General features: G+C 34.0%; 1 long non-coding RNA gene across 1 annotated transcript in view; it reads left to right on the top strand.

Annotated features, from left to right (window-relative positions):
- The window catches only part of LOC131857211 (uncharacterized), a 58,081-nt gene that overhangs the window by 29,587 nt on the left and 8,978 nt on the right, over positions 1 to 19,516 (top strand). The window contains exon 3 of the long non-coding RNA XR_009358605.1: positions 13,399 to 13,454. This is a non-coding gene — a long non-coding RNA (uncharacterized LOC131857211). The remainder of the gene's footprint in view (positions 1 to 13,398; positions 13,455 to 19,516) is intronic.

Below are 19,516 nucleotides of genomic sequence, written 5' to 3'. Positions count from 1 at the left end.
CCCTTTTATAGAAACAAGGGAACAACAACAACTTCAAGTCGATTTACAAGTTTGCAACATGTGAAGACTGAACATCAAAATCATAAACTCAACACAGATTTATATGGCCATCACGGGCCATATTAGCAATTTAACATATGCTACATGTTTGATGTCTCCTGTTCAAAAAATAGAGTTCAAAATTAAATATTAAATCACGCAATAAAAAATTAAACATAGATAATAGTAGTGCCTAAAACCTACTGATCAGAAATAGAGAAATGCATAAATGTTAAAGCAAGGGAGAATTTGAGAATACAAATTTACTGGCTGAAGTTTTGCATTGTGCATCATAGATTCATAGGCTAGATTAGCAAAATAGCAATAGCGAGTGCAGGCTGTTCATTTACAACTTCAATCAGGAAAACCCTATGAAATGCTTTCTTTTTTTCTTTATTTGCTTTTGTTCTGTGTTCATATTTTTCATAGTAATAACGAAATTGAAAATCTGGGCTTGCTGAAGCAATTGAATGTTTGAAAGGTGACATAGGAATACCATAGGCTCAAGTTCCACTTATTACTATGGTTTTAACTAATGCTTGACTAGGATTACCAACAACAGTTACTGATCCTATCCCACTCCCACTAACACTTTCATGTGTAGTTTTCATAATCTTTTGATGTCTGTGATCTGTAGCTGCAAATGATTGATTTGTAGTGTCAACAACACTTGATATAGGATTCTCAATAGTATGAGATTGAGTATCTACCACTAGTGGCCTCTTGCGAGAGATATTTTGTTGTTGCCCTTGTCCAACACCAAGAGAGCTAGTATCAGTAGTAGTACCCATGCCAACCCCACCAATCATAGGGACACGTGACTGAACAATAATAGGAATACCATCCCCAGATTCCCCACCATTGGTAGTGGCACTTGATTCATGAGCAATGGGAATACCATGATGTGGTGGTGGTTATGGATTTGAACCTGAAACAAATGTAGGTGGACCTTGAGGGTAATGAGTAGTACCTATCCATGATGAATTTGAAGAATCAAGTCCAATGACTAGTTTAACATGACCTTATGATTTTAACCCTGATGGAAGTTGTACCTAAAGTGGATACCAAATGCCCTCTCCTCTGGCACCTAGACCACCACCTTCAAAACCCTTTTTTCCCACAATGTTTGCCCCTTTGCTATATTTTTCTTTCATGGACTCATTGACTCCACCTAATATTTTTGAGACTGTAGTAGTTGTTGGAGGGGGCTCAACCTCATGCTCATCATCATCTTCAGTCCTATCATGCTCCATATTCCACAATTTGCTAAACTCTGCATCCTCATCGATACTCTCAAATTTTGCACATGTCTTTGGTTCACCGAGATTCCTCCTTATAGTTCAAAAATCATTTATTTTGGTTTGAGTCCAATAATTCTCTTTACATTCATGCAAAATTGATTTGGGAATAGATTTCTTAGATGGATTAGCAGATTTTAGGTAGAAATTGTAGGACCTCCTATTTTGGATTCCCTGGCCCTCCTCTGTTGTCCTTTGTGTGTGCAATGCCATAATTTGTGATGAAATTTCTTCTGTTGAAATGTTATTGTCAGCAGCAATTTTCTCCATCTATTTTTAACCTCATCCCAGGAGTCCATGTTTCTAAGCTTTTCTAGCAATGGTTTACTTTCATGTTGACATAACGCTGAAGAGTTCCCATTTTTCTTAAGCCTTGCTTGAACTACACTGATTGGATCATACTGCCAGATACCCTCATCACCAAATTTAAAAACTATCAAAAAATCATGTGCCACATTGAATGCTTTTCTCTCAAATGTGAACCCTGCACATGAGAAAGGCAAGGAAGGAAATATGCTCTTCTTTTGCTGACCATGGAAGTGCCTATCTATTCTCTCCAATTGTCGTACATACTCTAAAGCAAATATCCTCTCTGTCACATGTATTGGAAGTCTGTATGGTTTTACTTTTGATCCGTAAAACCTTAACACAGTGAATTATTCCATGAAGAACCAGTTAGCCAATTCTATTTGACTTCCGAGTTGAATGCAATCTCTACAAGACACAAGCAACCTAGGCATTGGAGTTCTTGTAATTTCATTATACATTGGTGCCAAAAAGAAGTCTACAAAATGGTTGTAGTTCTTTTAGTTATCATGCATCCTTATCTTTGGTTTCCAATCATATATTGGACACTCTGTTCTCTACCCAATCTTCTCATCAATCTTATAGCTCACAATTTGAAGCTTGTTGGTCTTGAATATTGCACGATACTTGGATAGAAGGAGATAGAACAAGTAGGATGAGAACCTAAATGTCTTACAGGAACCTTTTTTCATCATTAGTAATTATTTTTGCATGGATTTTACACTGTGCTCAATAAAATTATATCTTACTAGCTGACCTACACAATGGATATTATAAATCCTTTCAAGAATGCTTGCACCCACTTCCCTATCATTTTCCAATCCCAGGCCAAATGACAAGGAAATAGTATCCCCAACCCATGGAACAAAAATGTTAGAATCATAAGGAGGCTTATGATTCTGATCCAACACAATACCAGTACCACTCTTTATTAGAGCTTTGATAAATGAATCTCTGTGACTTGGATCGAGACTCTCATAATTCCATGTCATCTTTTCAAGGTCAATTTGGACGTTTGAGTTTTGGGCTTCAAATCCTAGGTTCAACAAACGAGCAAATTCTCCCTCGTTTATGGATAGAATTTCCTCTTTTGTATTTTATTAACAATTGCTTTTTTAACTTCATCATAATTTTCGACGCAGACCATGAAAAAATTAGGGCAAGGGAATACTTCAGGTAACACCATGCTTCCCAATCCAACATCCCACGATGCAATTTTATATGTTCTTTGTTGTAACATTGGCTTGAAAACAATAAATTTTGCCCTGCATGGATCTGTCACCTTACTAGACAATGCATATCTAATATCTATGATACGCTTTTCACCATGGATAGCAAGGTCATAAATATCATGGTATTCATCAGTGAAACCTGGTGTTTTAACCAGTTTGGTTAGGTACATTTTGTTTTTCACTTAGCTTCTTGTTGAACCACTACTTCCGGTTTTCCCCATCACTATTATTGTTAATAATTCAAAATAATGCTAGATAAAAACTTGAAAATGCTAACCCTCAAATTAGACCACGAGATTACCAAAAGTAAAAAGGGTGAGATGTAGGTGTTCTAGATTTTACCCAAAATTTCTATTTCACTAGATTGGTGCAGAGAGTCTCTGTTGGAACTAGCATTCCTCAATCTAGTAGTTGTTTCTGAATCTCCCTCGATTTATAGGTTTGTCCATGAAATGAAATACGATTATGATTTACGAGTCTCTTATTTTGAAAGCTCTTAAAAGTAATACCTAAAGGGAAAAATATCTAGAATCATGTTGTAATTTTATTAATTACTATTAATAACTATTCGATGTCGAAGGACAAAACATTCATTACTTCAGTATAAATTCCGAGGACATTAAGAATCATGTTGTAATTTTATTAATTATTATTAATAATTATTCCATGCCAAAGGACAAAACATTCACTACTTCAATATAAATTCTGAGGACATTAAATATAATGCGTTCAATTCCGAGTGAAGTTCTCACAAATGATTTCACTTCCCACATTCAGGCTGAAATCCACCCTAAGTCGTTGATCTTTTCTCATCCAATGGACGAGGGACCAGGATACCTATTGTGACTTTACAGGTCTGTTTTTTAAGTCTGTTTAATAATTTTAAACTTCCTCTTGAAAAAGAGCTTTATAGACTTAATTATATTTAATTAAATTTAAAACGTTTCAATTCTGGACGAAGTTCTCACAAATGTGTTCACTTCCCACATTCGGACCGAAATCCACCCTAAGCCATTGATCTTTTCTCATCTAATGGACGATCGTACCTGTTGTCAGTTGTCGTTGGTCCCATGACTTATGCCAGTTTTCAAGCACGTCACCATACTCGTGTCACTTTTTGGGTCTGTTTTTTAAGTCTGTTTAATCATTTTAAACTTCCGCTCGAAAAAAGAGCTTTATAGACTTAATTATATTTAATTAAATTTAAAATGTTCAATTCCAGGTGAAGTTATCACAAATGTGTTCACTTCCCACATTCGGGCCAAAATCTACCCTAAGTCATCGATCTTTGTTCATCCAATGGACGATGGTACCTATTTACAGATGTAGTGGGTCCCACGACTTCTGCCATTTTTCTGGCATGTCACCATACTCGTGTCACTTTTTGGGTCTGTTTTTTAAGTCTATTTAGTCATTTTAAACTTCCACTCGAAAAAGAGATTTATAGTCTATAGACTATAGACTTAATTATATTTAATTAAATTTAAAATGTTCAATTCTAGGCGAAGTTCTCACCAATGTGTTCCCTTTCCACATTCGGGCCGAAATCCACCCTAAGTTGTTGATCTTTGTTCATCCAACGGACAATGGTACCTATTTTTAGATGTAGTTGGTCTCATGACTTCAGCCATTTTTCTGGCACATCACCATACTCGTGTTACTTTTTGGGTTTGTTTTTTAAGTCTATTTAATCATTTTAAATTTCCGCCCGGAAAGAGATTTATAGTCTATAGACTATAGACTTAATTATATTTAATTAAATTTAAAATGTTCAATTCCGGGTGAAGTTCTCACAAATGTGTTCACTTCCCACATTCGGGCTGAAATCCACCCTAAGTCGTTGATCTTTGTTCATCCAACGGACGATGGTACTTGTTTACAGATGTAGTGGGTCCCACGACTTCTGCCATTTTTCTGACATGTCACCATACTCATGTCACTTTTTGGGTCTATTTTTTAAGTCTATTTAATCATTTTAAACTTTTGCCCAAAAAAAGAGATTTATAGTCTATAGACTATAGACTTAATTATATTTAATGAAATTTAAAATGTTCAATTCTGGGCGAAGTTCTCACAAATGTGTTCATTGCCCACATTTGGGCCGAAATCCACCCTAAGCTGTTGATCTTTGCTCATCTGACAGACGATGATACCTGTTGAGAACTTGAGTGTTGTCAGATGTCGTTGGTCCCATAATAAGAGACATTTAAATTTTAAAGATGTGCAATAGTTTGAGATAACTATTAAATATGATTTTAATATTAGTTGTAAAAATTTGAATTTCAAAAATAGTATAAAACATGAAATTTAGTTTCTAGAATAAGACAAATAACTAAATAAAAATATAAATTTTGATATACAATTTGAAAGGTAAAAGTTTAATATAAAAAAGAAAACACTCAATATTAAATCTAAAATATTAATTTAAAGTTTAACAAAATTCTTTGAAAATATGTTTATGATATATAATTTTAAAAAATAGTTTAAAAATATATATAAAAGTGCAACATAAATTTAGTGTATTAATTTTAAAAAATGTGTAGTCCTCAACCTATTAAGGCGAGAAAATTTGGAAAGTAAAAATGTCAAGGTGGCGATTAATAGTTATAGAAGGAGTTGCCTGCGGCAAGTCGCACGAACGGAGGAGGGGAGGATGGCAGGAAATCTTTTTCTTGATCTCATGGCATTAATTTCTTATTGTACACATTCATTACCCGACCTATACGACAGAGGCAAAATTTATTACCTTTTGATCTGTGTGCCAGTTTTTGCTTTGAAGCAGAACAAATCTGTAGTTCATAGCTTTTGTAAGACATTTTTTCCAAGAAGTGCTTTTAAAATTATAGGTGACCATGGAGGCCAATTTCACACTGCAAATGGACAATAAGTTGGTGCCCTTTTTGGGCAAAGTATATGATAAACGAATGCAAAGACTGTTCAGGTTTAAGAGAGGAGAAGTTGTGGGCAACAACTTGACTGATGCTTGTGGAGGAGGTGGCACATATCAGTCACTGGTATCGAACTAACATGGAGGTTTTCTCTCTGATTCTGGTGTGGGCCTGTGAATTCGAACCGGAGGTGGAAAAGGTAAAACTCACATTGGTCAAATTGATTGATGGGGATTTTTTGATTAACCTGGATTCAATCTTAGAGTGGGTGGTGTCGAGAGTTGGCATTCAAATTAAGGAAGGGGATGAACAGGAGGAATTGCTTCCTTTTATTCATGGCCCAGAGGATGAAATCAAATACCAGTGTCGTGAACGTGCCCGAGTGGGGTGGGAAGCGATGAAACTCTTTGTGAAATTAACCAGGGTGGATGAAATCCTGAAGGCTTTGCATGTGGTGGCAAGGATGGAGGTTGGTAGGGAATTGAGAGATAGGGCCAAAGAAGGAAGGGCCATACAGCTACTGGCAAGCTTGGATGGTGACCCCGATTTCGGGTACCTAAACTGCATTCCAAAAATGAAAGCTGAAGCGACAAAAGGGAAAGAATCGACCTCTGAGGAGGGAAGGGACTGAGAGGAGGCGACCCAAGGGGATAGTGAGTGAGTGGCCTATCGTCTAGTGTTTTTTAATTTGCTTCCAAATGCTTTATTACTGCTAGAACATTGGTTATGGATATCCAACAATGAACTGGTTTTTTGGTCTGCTTGCTATAAGTTGTGGTATGGTTTTCTCTCTATCTTCGTTTATGCATGAATGGTTGCAAATTTTGTATCTTGAAACTTTTGAATTAATAGAATGAAAAAACCTTTACCGATAAACTTTGGTATCTTGAAACTTTTGAAATTTGGTATTTTCAATGACTATATATTTATAAAATTATAATCAACCATAATCAATGTACAAATAATTAATGGAACGAACTGAATTTTTTTTATAGCATTACATAAAAAAGATCACAGTATTAAATTTATTTCCATTGTTTAACAAATAATAGAAATAACGTAGCTCATATACAAAAAGCATTTGAAAGAAATTAATTAATAAAAATGAAATAGAATTATAGAAAGCATTTTTATATCCATAAGACTGTAAGAGGCAAAATGGAACAAACTGGAATTTGAAAAATTATCATTAATATTTATGCTTTGGAAATTTACAATTGTTTTGTCTCAAGTTTGAGACTTGAGTCCCTCAAAAACTTAAAAGACAAACTGAGTGAGCCACTAACCCTATTAGGTTTCGAGGACATAGGGAAAAAAAACTACTAGGGGCCCAGGGGGGTGGGGCTAGGGCGCAGGTAGTGGATGGTTTACAACTTTGCATTGAGAATCCGACCCTCCTTCCATGTAGAATTATTTAGACAACATAGGCTGAGAGAATTCTTCAAGCCAATTGTAGTTTGGAAAGTCATCCAGGAGCAACCATTTCCGGAGGAAGTCCCCACCAATTCATGTCCATTTCCTATGACGCGTCAAGTGCTCCACATTCAGGTTCACGAGAAACGGCTGCCTGGCCACTGACACTCTTTGGTTAGGGAGAAGAAGCTTGGTTAATTCACTCACCCAAGAGATCCCCACTCCTACTTTTGCAAGGACAACAATAGTAATGTCATCTCCAAGGAAGTCTTCGTTAAAAACCTTCCTCAACAGCATCAGTATATCCACCTTGTCTCCTCTGAGGTCAAGAAGAGACACTAAGAAACAAGATGTAATGTTTGTGTTAACATGGTATCTATTTTTGTTTTGGAGAAACTCTCTTCCCAGCACCATTCACACAACCTCATTGATGAACAACCCGACCTCCTTGCAAACACATTGGAGGGTTTCATCCTTAAGGGAGCCCAGAAAGGCCCTCTGGTCCTCTGCAGAAATGCTTCTCAAGCAGATGGGAGTATCCATGTTGAAAAAATAGATTAACAAATTAAACAACCTAAGCCTATAAACCTAAACCAGAGGAAGAATTTAAATACCGTGAGCTCCAACGATTTATCTACCAAATGGCAAAGGCTAATTGAAGATGAAAGACGCAAAGATCGTATATAAATAAAGCTCTTGATTGTAATAATTACTTCTCTAACCGTATTAATTGTTTTAAATTTGGAAACAGCTCAAAACCAGTACCAAGTTGGCAAGTACCACATTGGAAGTCGTGGGGACAGCGTGGATTATCGTAAGTGAATAGATATATATTAAACAACCGAAATTATCGATCGTGATTCATGAGATTTGATACGTGTCTATTGAATCCAATTCCATTTCGGGCACTTTCTCATAAGCTATGTTCCATTCAAAAAATTGGGCTGAAATAAAACTTTAGCCATTGATCTACGATCATCGAACGGTTTAAAATCATTGATGGATTTTAGGTATGTGTCACCTTTCACGTGTCAAAGAGGCCACACTTATTGATACATCGTGCAGAGTCCAAATTCAATGTGATGTACTAATGTGATGTGATGTGCCTTGTCTATTAATGGCAATGAATTCATGAAATCACCAATAAACTATATATTTTTCCATAAATAACAAAATATTCACCAAAACAAATTCAATAATTTTCAAGCGGTGGATAAAAATCGCCAATACATTTAAATAATTTTTCCTTCGGAGTGAATTTTTTCGCCCATACAATTTATATATTTGTTCCTTTTAACAAAAATTATTCGCCTCCTACAATATATATTTTCCCCATAGAACAAGGTATAATTTGCCAGAAATTTATGGAATTTTCATACCCTAGAAAAAAATCGCCAATACAAAATACATTTTTGCCCTATTTTGAAAAAAAGTTTCGCCATCCATATGAAAAATTTCCCCTGAAAATAATGTCTGATTCACTAGGATTTTACACAGTTGCCCTAGGGTGGTTTCTTAAAGTTATCCCTGCTACCCTTGCATCTCATTGAGCCATATGTCATCATTGTGTTCTTTCTTGTCTCTTAGCCTTGTCTTTATACGTAAGTTCATCTACATTGTGTGTAACAACTCTTGATGATCCAGTTGATTAGTATTTTCTATTGATTAGAATACAATTTACTCTTATTAAATTTATTTGGTCTCTCTATTGTGATATTCATTGTGCCTTAGATCTTGGCCATTTTCATCAAATTCTCACATGGTATCAAAACCTATAGGACTTTATTGATTAGTCTTTTTCGAGAGCTTTTGGAGAGTTTCTTTTTTAGATATGGGGAGATGCTCATTTTGGGTGAGTCTTATGGCAATTTGGACCTCGCGGTTGCTTTCGAGTGCTTGTTTCCATAAAAATAAAGTATAAATTTGGCCTATTTTAGAGAAAAGTGATTTTGGGGTTTGGCGAAACTTTTTAGACTATAAGGCTAGTGGTATGGATTTTTTTTTTAAAAAACAACGATTTTTTTTTTTCTGTGAAATTATATTTTAATTTCATAGGGGGGGGGCGGGGCAGCATGACCCCTAACACTCGTACTGCACTTTAAAATTATCTACAGGGACTGTTTTGGGGGCCACCGCACTCATTTTCCGGCGAATCCACTAGATGACGATGCTTATTCCTCTGGCTCTCGTCCGTTTCCACCTCCTTGGCCCAACGTCGTTTCTCTCACCGCTTGGTGTTGTTGCTTCCACCACTCGGTTGTAGACCCTACTACCTCGACTCCTTGTCTTTGCCACTAGTCCCTGCCTCTGCTAGGCCCCACTTCCTGCAAGTCACCAGTGCTCCGCCGGTCTTCGCTTCGCTCCGGCAGCATCAGCCCCGGCTCATGCACGGGCCCCTCCAATGCTAACCTACCTCCACATGGTGTATTCCCATTTTCCACACAGACAGACCAAGCGCGACATGGCATTTTGTGATTCTGTAGGCCTATACAATCAACCGAGCACATCATTCATTGATTCAGCACACCATTGGTGCACAGTCAGCCAATACATCATCTTTCATACGGTGCAAGTTATTTGCCACATCAAGGGCCACATTGGCACTACGCATTGCATAGCAGCGTATGGTCCTCCCACCTCTACCTGGCACATAGACCTGCCATATAGTCTAGTCAGCAACACATCAGCTTACAATCAATACCAAGTCATTGTACGAACAATACAATCATCCCTCTAGTCGCCAACCATGTCATCTTTCCTTATGGACCATATGCCACGTGTCATATTCTAATTTGGCCACATCAGCAATCCATATTGTATGGACATCGACATGTGTAGGGAGGCAAAAAAAAATTTGACAGCTAGATGACCATCAAATTTAACATGACAGATTGTTGACTCCATTTTTCAAATTTTTGAAGCCCCCTCTCATTGAGCTTTTTGATTTTGCAGTTCAACTTCAAAAAGTTGTATCTTGCTCATTTTAGCTCCTTTTTTGGTGCATTTTTTTGGGTTTGGGATAATTTTCATGCTTTTGGCAGTGGTGGAGGAATTTTCTGATTTTGATGGACATATTTTTCATAATTTGCAGTTTTTGATGACTATACCTATCTAATCTTGAATTTTGCAACTTCAAAGACTTCGTTTGGGGTCATACAACCTCCTTTTCAAGTTTTTTTTTTAAAGTGTATACAATTTTGTCTACTTTCATAATCTGCCATTGGTTTGCAGTGATTTTGAGTAGAAATTGTACTTTCAGTATTTGGTCATATTTGGCCTATTTGGTAATGTATAATAATTTTTAGTTTTTTTGTTTTATATGTATAATATTTTTATATTTTAATATGTCTTATCATTTAAATATTTTTTAAAAAACTGAAAATATAATTAAGTAATTTTATGATATATATATAGATTAGCGCATCTTGTTGATCACGATCCACATAATCTATCTTAAGCAGTTATGTCCTACTTTTTCGAGATAATAATCTGTCTTGTTATCCTTGTGTAAAATAACATCCCGTCATCGTGTAATGTGTCAATAACTTGTCATGTTATCTAGTAATAACCTTTGTATTATATGGAAATTTGGTCAATAACCTGTCATGTTATCCCTGTGTATAATAACCTTTGTATGATAACGTCGGGTCATTCTGTTGTGTGTCAATAACCTGTCATGTTACCCAATATTAACCTTCATGTTATACAAAAATTCTATCAATAACCTGTCATGTTATCCTGTGAAATAGCCAAGGCATCACTATTATGGCTCAAAAAATGCCAAATTGTACATCGTGTTATTGACAACTTGGGAAATCGTAGTCATTGTTTGCAAAATCAATGATGTATAACGTGCGACTAATTTGCGTGTTATGCACACCGTATTGTGGTTTTGGAGCCAAAATAGCTTTATCGCTATGTAATTTTTGAAAAAGTCAATAACACGATTTTTATTTAATTTAAAAATGTAGATTTTAATCATTATTATTTATTAATATTATTTTAATTTTATAAATATTTTATTTAATATTTTTATTATTTTAATTAAATATATTATTATATTATTTTAGTTTTATAAATATTGTATTATATATTTTTATTCTTTTAATTAAATATAATATTATATTATTTTATTGAAAGAGGCGGCACTTAAGTTTTATTTATTTTTAAAAAATGGCTGGGATGGGACCCCGCAGCCTGCGGGGTTGTGGCTACTCTAGCTCCAAAACGGACCTCAAAATCGACAGTGTAAAACGTGCGACTAACATACATGTTAGTCAATCCGTACTGCCATTTTAGAACCAGAATAAACGCGTCTGTGCTGCTGAGAGCCCCCCTCCTAATACTGGTTGCATGTTTCCCAAAGTGGACACATACAAAAGTCGTCAGAGGTAGAAGGGTAGGCTATAGGGGCATTCTTCATGCTCCATAGCCAGTGCCAAAAAGGTAGTCGAAAAAAATAAGGAAAAACAAAGCATAGACCACGGACACCATGAAACACCAATGGTAATAGACGTAAGAATTTAAATAAATAAAGCAAACAAACACCAAATCGCAACCTTATCAGCTCACAGAACCAGGACAGACACTCTCGCCTGTGCTAACTCAAAACATACCGCCGTGCCTTAATCAAACTAGTTCATATTAAATATTAACTTATTAAGATGTTACTATAAAGTTAAGAAAAAACAATAGTAGTATCTATGTAATCTAATATTTTTATTTAAAAGTTAAAATGACAAATCTCATGCGTTGTTTGAAAAGAGTAACAGAACGTATAAAAAGGTAAATAGTGTTACTTAAGTTGGAGGCCCGCTCCTCTGTTCTCGAATCAGTTAAAAACCTCACTTTAAAATCAGACTTGATGTGCGATTTGACATAAATACATAATCCCCAGCTCAGAAAAGGACGAGTTTAACGCTTCAAATCTAACATGACAACAAAGATTGATTCAGCGAACCTTAGAAACATTCTTAATTTTTGTAAAAACATTTTAGGGGAAAGGATTCAGTAGTTGAGCGCATTCTAATTCTTGTGATAGAAGTTGTTGATTTAATACCCCAATACTTGCTGATTTAATGTCCAACCTTTGTATAACATTGCACTAATAGTTGTATAAAATATACCATTTGTTGTGAAAAGTAACCAATCATGTGATGCCACATCAGCTGCACAAGTATTGGGGCCCTTTTGCACACCTATTGGTCTCACTTTTTTGGGGGACTGTTTTGGACACCTTGGCATAAAGCATATTGATGTGGCATCATATTTGATGATGTGGCCTTGAAACCTTAGTTATAAGCAGGGGACTTGCCAAGTAAGCTGCTATAAAAAAATCGAAGTGATTTGAAATTTTCACGTAGGTTTTGAGAAGCCTGAAGTTAGGGTGCACATAGTAGTTATGTTTCAAATGAAAATTAAAACATAGTAGTTTCAAATAAAAATTAAAACATAAAGAATAAAATCTTTTATAATAAAATTACCTTTTTATCCATCAAATTTAATTATTTTTTATATATTTAAAAAATAATTAAAAGTGAGTATTTGTCTTTATAGATTTGAAATAAAAATAGTGTAGATAAATAATTTATTGTGTAGCTGATATTTATAATGAAAGTTATACACATGCAATTGAATTGAATTTTGTAAATGATATTGAAAATTATGATAATGTTATCATTTGATTTATTAATTGATCTTGAGTTTGATAAATTTATGGATGAAATGTAGCTGAAGTTGTGTCTAGATTTATAAATAATAATTTAAAAAAAAATATTGTAAGAGAAATATAGTAAATATTGTATGACTATATAGAGCAAAATCTTAAGAACTATCTACATCTCTTCAAAAATTGAAAGAGACTTGTCTAGTTGTATACAGCAGAATGATAATGAATATTTAAGTGTCCTTGCACAGAGTGGGTCCACCTCCCCAATTTCTTCCACACGGTTTCCATATCCAACTAAAAGTTGTCGGCCATGTTATTATTGACTGACTGTGTGCTCTTTTTCTCAGAAAAGTCTTTCGCTTTATTCAGTAAAGCATAATCTTCCTTTTTTAAGTAGATGAAGTGTTCCCTAACAAACAAACTGAGAGTTTACACCAGAAACTCTGTCAATAAACGCTGGGTATACACGAGTTAGAGACTAAGTTATGTTCAGTTTTGCTTTGGCTATTTAATATACTTTTTCCTTACACCATCGTCATCTGTGATTGCTGCAGCTTATGCGTACCAAGGCCCCTGAGTCATAACAGCTTCAATTTGCGACTGTCTTCCGGTAAGTTCTTTCTTCAATCTAAATTCTGAAAAAGTATACAAGTATGCATTCTTTTCCAAAAATGCCTTTCAATGCTGTTATCAATTTAAAAGAGTCTATTCTAACCATAATTATTTATACTTCATTCATATAATACACAGTTAAACAGATCGTTTTAGAGATATTGTCAATCGACCATTAAACTATTTCTAAATCTTATTAGAAATGAAGATAAAGCTAAATGTAAAGATCCAAAGGGTCACTTGAAAGAACTTTTAGAAAATGGTGTAGGAATAACGTATTTGACTGGTGCACTTCCTAAATGGGAAACATTGTTTTGAATTGTTGAGGTGATGAAAGTTTAGTTTTTGTAAATTAGTTTTATAGTGGCGTAATAAAATGTTTAAAGTTTCTGAAATAAATTTTTTTTTCATTTTTTTTTTATAATATTTTAAATTTTAATATCGAACCATCTTAATGAAATAAAGAAATAAGTAAATGTTTTAGTGTAGGAAATTTTATTAAATTTTATTTGTAGATAGTTACATTTTTTAAATCAAACGTATTTATGAATTTCTATATAATATTATAAATCTTAATTTTGATCCATCTTCATGAGATAGAGGAATAAAACAATGTTTGAGTTTAGTTAAGTCTATTATATTTCATAAATTGATATTTATGATTATATGAGACTAGGAATGGAGAATAATGAAGATGTTAACACGAAGAGATAAAAGAGAAAGCTAAAGAAATCTTTAGATCAATGAAGGGAAGTATTACAAATAATCAAAGATAAAATTACATATAGATATCTAATTAAGAATTTTAGAGGATCATATATAGAAGAATATGGTATCAGAAACTAGGCCATGGTTTGCAATAGAGTCTTGGACTAGACCATATTAAGCAACATGGTTCTAGATTAAGCTATGTCGTGTATGTTGACTAAGTGGTATGACCTTATCCTTTGGTGAGATGACCTTTAGAAATTTGTAAGGATTATAACTACTAAACTTGCTCAAAAATGTGGTTTTCATAAGAAGATTATTGGGAGTTGCCTAAGATAGATGGAATGCCTTTAAAATGTCCCCATCCTAGTGTTGGTGTGAATAAGGTATTTATCCTACCTAATTCACCTAATTGGCCTTATTCACACATATTCACTTGTTAAATCTACTTAGAGGTCTAAAATATTTCTAGAAGTTCTTAGTTGTCACGTGATCTTACCTTATCATTTCTTTAGTTGTCTTATGTCATAGTATTAAGCCACTTGTCCAATCCTTTGCCTCACCTTGCCTTTAGAAGCAAAGAACCTCTTACATATTGTAACACATGTTATATCACATTGTATTCTTATCCAATAGTACATCTTCTATTATTGCTTCTCTCTTATCTTTGTGGATGTTATTTGGTATTTTAGTTCAAAGATCTTGGTTGCTCACTTTAACATGATTTTATAGCTTTGAATCTACAAGTACCTTCGTTTAGAAGAGTTTCTACCATCAATTTTTTCTAAAGATAGATTGTTGAATGTTTTCTTAGTTCCGCTTGCATAATGTGCAAAATATGAATAATATGATCAAAATTCCTTGTGATAAATATTATGCTTTAATTATGAGATGGACAATTGGCAAAAGAGATCTATTGCAGTAAATACACAAAAAAGTGTTGATGTTAAATCTGGCCATTATTTTCATCATATGCTATAGTGTACTAGAGAAATCTTATGGCCATATTTGATAAAATATAAAAATATGTTGAGAGAACCATTTTCTTACAAAAAAAATATTTCTTTTTATTTGATAGATATTTGCCCTCATTAGCGGAGCCTTTATTTATTGATGTTATATTATTAAAGTTTCCTTTAAGTTATTTTAATTGAATGGCAGTTGTTTACACCCAAGACTAAGAAACCAATTCTTTATAAACACATCCCTGTTTGTACACATCAACCCATATTGCCCTAGATTTGATATGTCTAAAAATTGGAGAGACCACACAAGATAAATGATTGGTGGAATACTACCAAATGAACCTCCAAATTTCTCCACATTTATGGTTAACAAGTAGCCAAGTTTCATCACCGCTTATACAGGGCCCTACCTTGGATCTTTGTGAATCCATGGTTTCCTTGGAGGATTAATCCTTTAGTCCTATATTAAAAAATGTTATTTTCCAAGCTTTGCCACTATGATAAGTTCATTAACAACTATACTATTAGAGGAGCTAAAATTAAAATTTCATTTACATTAGCTTAAGATTCGTGATAGAGTTTCTAAGGAATTATTTCTTGCTTGTGCTTGCCATACCTCTTAAGCCATAAAATATCAAAGAAGGTGAATATTTTTTATTTAAATATTGATATTCTATTAGGATTTTCTCATCACTCTAAATAGGTTTTTAGAGGTCAAGATAATGCTTTTTAATAAGGTGATGCAATTTGGTAGTCCTTGAGACTTGTTGTTTTTTTAGGTTTTACAATCAAAATGATTGTTTAGTGTATAAATCTTCACCAAAGAGCATCTTTGTGAGATCGTATATCTCCAATGTCAAATTATTGACTTTTTATTTTTCTATTGTTGCTTCTATAAAGATGATTTTGATAAGCTTGTAATTGATTCAATGCATAGAGGCATCACACCTCAAGAAGTTATAACTCTTATAATTGTGTAAGCCTATAGTATTCATCATCAATAAGATTAAGGAAAGATATTTGTACTATTGGTAATTTCATATTGGTTAGCAAGATTTCTTTAGATCTTTAAAGGCTAGGAAGTACTAGGTGGCACCAGTTGGAGTATATATACTAATGTGGTTAGCCCATAAAGTAGGATGAAGATGGAGATTCCAATCATAGTTATCTTCATTAACAATTTTATAGTGCACTGTGAAAAAGGACTTATTTCTTGCATCAACTTTCCCATTACTTTGTGTAATACAATACGGATCATGATGTTGGATATAAAAAAATACATAGAGAGTAGAACATCTTGGTTTTTGAAGGATTTATCATTATCCATGACAATTGCTATGGGAATTCTGTAGCAACAAATGATATGATGGAGTATCAATTTAGCTATTCATTTACTAGAAGTATAGGTAAGAGGTATGGCTTCAACTCATTTAGTAAAATATTAAGTAGTTGTGATAATGATTTATGGCCATAAAAAAGGAATGATGAGTCTTGCCAACAAAATTTGTTTGGCTTTATGTGGTTATATTTTTGGGCAATTATTTTGTATATTTTTGTCTCATTTTGGGTACCTTTAACTAGTACAATTTAGCAAACATTTCTTTTTGGCATTTAAATTATTTATTCAAAAGTTTCATTTCACCAATATTTTTTTGGCTTATAGTGTATGGTGGTTATGATAATTGGAGGTCTCAGTAGTTATTAGTGGTGCAAATATTTTATATATTTGTGTTGTAAATTGTCTTTAGGTTTTTGTTGATTGGGCAACACATATATTAGCGGCATTGTTTATTGTGGGAGTCTGCAAATTTTATTGTTTCATTGTAGCTTTCTCTTATGCATGTTTAGTGGTCGTATCAAAGTCACTCTCCATCACCATCTCAAGCTCCACCTCATCCCATGCCAAATAAACTCTGCATCACCATTAGCAACCAACTTCCACCTTCCACTTCAAATTTATTTCACTTCACCGCCCATTTTTTATTTGCATTCATACTTCTTGTATTATATATTGCTATCAACCCATTCAAAATTTGGTCATCGTATATAAAACATGTATTGGCTCAAGATCTGAGGTTGTGGGGTCATTTATTTCATTGGAAGATTTCATTTGATCAGTCTGATCAAACACTTTGTTTGGTTGATTTCATTTCATTTAGAGTTTGTGGTATTTATTGAGTGTATAGTTCAGAACTACAGATTTAATAGAATTTGTTTAGACCATCGGTATTTAATGCCTTTGATGAGTCATTGGCTAGCTTGTTTCTCAACCCGACCATGCAAAATTTCAATAGTTGACCTTCATCAACCAATATAATTCAGTGGTTGTAGTTTACTAGGAACCAAGCATGTACTCTGCACTTTTCTTGGTCACGATGGTAGTCTTTGCTTCTTATTTGATGACTTATTATTTCCCATTTGTGGCATCATACCTATTCAATCTTTGAGTGGAGACATTTATTATGGATTTTATATCTTTCTTCACATTGGCTAGTGCATGGATATTGGTACTTGATGTTAATTCATTTTGGTGGAGGAATTTTTAGCCTAGAAAATATTTAATCTTTCTTTTTTATTTTTACCTTTTGAAGCAAGTTGGTCACATCAATGACTAGGGACTGATTTGTGCAGGGCTAATTTGGGCCCCCATTTTGTTTCATTGGGTTTCATATATGCAATTTTTTTCCACGGAGCATATTTTGGACCTGCAAAGTCAGAATTCCATTTTGTTTCATTGGGTTTCATATAGGCAATTTTTTTCTATGGAGCATGTTTTGGACATATTCAAAGTCAAAATTTTGTTATCCATATATTTTTGGAAAGCTAGTTCTACCAACTTTGTACTCATTCAAGTCAATCCATCCGAATTTGTCATTTATTAGCATTTTTTGTAGCTTGAATTTAACCCTTCTATTTGCACTCCTAAGCTCTAATTTTAACCATGTTGTTTGATTTCCATGATTATTGTGGCATTAAAAAGGTATTGAGGAGCTCTATTCTTCAGTCTATGCTCTTTTTCTAGATCCAATCCCAACTACTATCTATTGAGTTTTTGCATTCTTTTGAGAATTTTCTTGATATCTTTGGCATTCTGATACATGGAGAGGTATAATTTATTGGGGGATTCATTTTTTAATCACTTATCATATTTTGAGGTTTATATGATCGTTGTTTCCTTGAGTTTTTGAAGAATTGTGATAGTTTGCAATAGGTTCATTGTTTCATCTTTATTTGATCATCTTGAAGAGGGAGAACTATAGACAGTGGACTAATGACATTAGCACTCATCTTAGACAACATTATTTGTTTTCATATTTATATAATCTTGTTCCCTTTGAACCGAGCATGCCCCATCAAAAATTGCTTGAAAATGCAATAGGGATCATGTCTTAAGAGCCATTCTTTTGCATCTAGATGATAGCATTGTGGAGTCTATTGTTTATTTTGAATGTCCTCATTCTCTTTGGATGCACATTTGGGAGTTACATGGAGATATTGATATTTAGCCATTTCTAGATAATCCTATTTCAAATTGTAATGTGCCTCTTCATTCTTTAGAGAAGTTGCTCCATGATTGCATTGATACTTTGGATTCTTTTGCCACTTCAATTGATGTTTCTCCAAATAATTCTAATTCCTTCTTAAGAGATATTTGATCTACCTTCACTTTCATTGACTTCTTATCTAGATTCATTAGTTCAGACTTCCATCATTCCTGATCATGAGGATCATCTTTATCTTTTTTACTTGGCTAGAGTACACATTTCAATATTTCCACCTTTGGAGCTTGTTCTACATTATTTTCCACATAGTTATAGTTTGTCTTCTTCTTCTTTGATTGGGAAGTCCCTAATTGGATTATGGCATCATTATATCATTTGGACAAGGAGACATATGAGTAGTTTTTATAGCCATTATCATCCTTCTTCTTCTTTCTACATTTTATAACATATCTTGAATAGGAAGAATACATGCATTTATACATGGTTATACTTCTTCCTAAAGGGAGACAAGTTGTTTGTAAGCATTGGATCTTGTTTTGTCTTCAAACACTTAGCATTCTTATAGGAAATTATTCATTCTAGGGGGCTACATAGTCTCTCTCTTTCCATCCTATGGGGACACTAGCAATTAGATTCTTGTGATAGATGTAGTTCGTGGGGGGTACCAATGTTGAGACCTCCATACATCACTTTGTCTTTCACTTGTACTTTATTTACATTATCTCTTTTTTGGAGAGGGTTTTTTTCTCACGCTATTTTTCTCTTTTTCTCTATTTGAGAGTGGTTAGTTGCATGATTAATTATGAATGGTTACCTAGCATGTCCTAGTTGCTAGGACCCATATTGGATTATCATATATTAGTCCTGCATCATTTGTATAATAA

Source organism: Cryptomeria japonica, chromosome 7 (genome assembly GCF_030272615.1).
Source record: "Cryptomeria japonica chromosome 7, Sugi_1.0, whole genome shotgun sequence".
Classification (NCBI taxonomy): domain Eukaryota; kingdom Viridiplantae; phylum Streptophyta; class Pinopsida; order Cupressales; family Cupressaceae; genus Cryptomeria; species Cryptomeria japonica.
The sequence above is the reverse complement of the archived record's forward strand: the minus strand, read 5'-3'. Positions and strand labels throughout refer to the sequence as shown.